Source organism: Trachymyrmex cornetzi, unplaced genomic scaffold, assembly GCF_001594075.2.
Source record: "Trachymyrmex cornetzi isolate Tcor2-1 unplaced genomic scaffold, Tcor1.1 scaffold803, whole genome shotgun sequence".
Classification (NCBI taxonomy): domain Eukaryota; kingdom Metazoa; phylum Arthropoda; class Insecta; order Hymenoptera; family Formicidae; genus Trachymyrmex; species Trachymyrmex cornetzi.
Window position 1 is genome coordinate 367,407 of NW_017300140.1, and position 3,124 is coordinate 370,530.

Consider the following 3,124-nt stretch of genomic DNA (forward strand, 5'->3'; position numbering starts at 1 on the left):
TATCTTGTATCCAGTACGGCTACAGTATAACTGCTAAAAATGACCTTGTCGGTCATTTTCATTATCATATTCGTAATCAGAGCATCAAAATATAATGGTATGTCAATCGACAAGAAAATCGAAGGTTTCACCTTTTCTGAACTCTCGTGATTTTGTCCCCTGACGTAACCAGAAACTTTGAATTTGATATTAACGACTACAGTCTCTTTAAGCCAAATTACGTTTAACCTGAAAACATGGAAAATTTTCCAATAAATGCCACGTTAGACGCTACTGCCAAAGAGATCGATAATGGAATGCAAAGAGCAAGAGACAACCACGAATGCAAATTATTGAAAATTAATAAAATACAAACAACTACCTACCATCCTCAAATTAATGGAGCACTCGAACGATCTCATGGAACATTGGCCGAATATCTTCGACACTTTGTTAATGTGGATCAAACCGATTGGGATGATTGATTGCCATGCGCTATATTCGCGTATAATACCACCTCTCACACCACAAGGTACACCCCATTTGAGCTAATGTATGGGCATGTATGGGCATATGTAGGCAATACTATATTACCTACAGCCTTATTAAGCCCCTTGAAACTATCGTACAGTTATGATAATTACACGCAAAAATTAAAAGAAAGAATATGCGCATCCAATCAGATTGTGAAACAGCAATTAAAAGAAGAAAAACAGAAAGCCAAGGAATATCAAGATAGGAAATCAAAGGAAATAAAATTCAAGGTAGAGAGAGGAGATGAAGTACTTTTATACGACAATACGGGGAAGATCGAAAAAATTAGAGTCCCCGTAGATAGGTCCCTATACGGTAATTGTAAAGCATTTTGTAAATTATAAAAAAGAGACAAAAAACGCTATGTACGCACATAAACAAATTAAAGGCATTTATAACTAAATAAAAAATGGAAAAAGCACTCATCGGAAACAGTAACAAGATGCCAGGAAAAGCAATCCAAATATGATAGTATATATGTTATATAGTACACTAGACTGTACTATACTACACACTACTACACTAACTACTACACTACTCATAAAAAATAATAAAATAAACATAAAGAGGCATACAAATACTGTAAAGCTAATCGTCCATGACTAGCTCGCCGAATCGAAATCACGAGGCTGTTTCGCTATAAACAAGAAGACCTCTTCCTCAGCCTCAACTTCGTCTTCGTCTTCGTCTTCCTCTTCATCCCACTTGTCCTCACCAGATTCAATTTCAACAGTCATCTGGTAACTCTATTTCATTGTCCGTATCCACCTCGTCCATTTCACCCTCGCCAATGTCACTCTCCTCTTCTCCTATGGGAAAATAAGGAAGCTGATCACCAATTGAAGGAACTTCCATACCCTCGCGCAACTCATCGAGTAATCAACGGGATCAACGGTAAAAAACATCTCGTATGTACGAATGTCAAAGCCGATAAGCAACTAACGAACAGGCGTAAAAAAATTAAGAGGCTCAGAAGAAAGAAATTAAATGCCGAGTATATAGAATATGAAACTATGTAGATAATTTGCATGAGAGAGTAAGAACTCTCCTCTGATAGATAAAGAGAAGAATGGGACACCGAAAAAAAGTCGGACACAGAGCAAAAATTAAATTATAAAGAAACGAATATAGTAATTAGCAATAATAATTAATTACAGAATCATCTCGTGGATTCACGCCACCGACGAACAAATCACCAATCTACCGTATAACCGCATCGAGAGATTTAATTACAATCCTAGGATATACTTCGAAGAAAGAAATTGGAAAATTACTACCGATTGAAGCATATTGAAAACTGGTGATACAGCCTGATATAACAACATTAGCCAAAAGAGCCGCATAACTCTAGGAAGATATTCTATGCACTAAGCAACTGTGTGAAGACCTACTAGTAGGTAAAAGATCTTGTGATAACCTATATAATCCTCGAAAAGGCACACAATAAAACTCAACAATTGGTAGATAAAATAAAAATAATATATAAAATACCGTCAAATAAAAGAAGAGGTTTGGTAGATGGAATAGGTTCTATCGCCAAAACATTGTTCGGTACCTTGGACGCCAACGATGAGAAGCTCATTAATAAACAACTAGCCGTGCTACACGACTAAAAAATCAACTAAAAGTCATTAATCATTGGACACATAGATAATTTAGAGTTAACATTAGAAGAAAACGTTAGAAGAAAAGACAGTAGCAGCATTTATTGAACAAATTAAAGGACAAGGATATTCTTTTAGTCATAAACATGACTTGGACGAACATTTTACCTTACTTAACAATCTAATGAGAGATACTATTGAAACGATCGACTACATAACATATATCAAAGAAGGGATTTTGCATCCTAGAATATAAATGTCAGTAAAAAATATAATTACTAATTTAAAAGAAACAGTTACGAGATGGGAGAGGTTCATTTGGACACGTTACAATCAGTGATGCACATTTGGCTCCCCAGCAACACGGAAAACCGCCCCATCATTTCGCCGCTGCGCGAGAGCGAGAGTTACAATTAGACACGTTGCAAATGGACACGTTATATTGGACATGTTAATATTGGACACGTTAATATTGGACACGTATCATTTGAACATGTTAATATTGGACACGTATCACTTGGACACGTAAATATTGGACACGTTAATATAGGACTCTAGGTTAGATTAGGGTTAAGGTTATTAGGGTTAGGATTAATCCAATATTTACGTGTCCAATATAACGTGTCCATTTGCAACGTGTCCAATTGCAACGTGTCCAAATGAAGGCTATTCTTACGGGATTACCAAAGAGATTATATTCAATTTAAATAACTAAAAATGGATAATAATAGAAAAAATTACTAAAATTAATGCTTACTACGATCGTAACAATATCTACCGGGTATGTAAATATGAAACCGGAATTTTTTAATAGAAAATACACGTTTATTGCATGAAATGATAAAAAATATTTTATTCGAAGTATTGCCCATCGCTAGCTATACATTTTTCCCACCTGTCTGACAATTTGTGGTTACCACGCCAAAAAAATTGTTGCTCTTTTGAGCCAAACTAGTCATCTAGCCATTTTCGTACATCTTCGTAAGAAGTGAAGCGCTGCTGAGCAA

The 3,124-nt window shown here is 35.6% G+C and overlaps 1 long non-coding RNA gene across 1 annotated transcript in view; it reads right to left on the reverse strand.

The window, feature by feature from the left end:
- The window catches only part of LOC108768528 (uncharacterized), a 15,565-nt gene that overhangs the window by 10,520 nt on the left and 1,921 nt on the right, over positions 1-3,124 (reverse strand). The window contains exon 2 of the long non-coding RNA XR_001940496.1: positions 359-361. This is a non-coding gene — a long non-coding RNA (uncharacterized LOC108768528). The remainder of the gene's footprint in view (positions 1-358; positions 362-3,124) is intronic.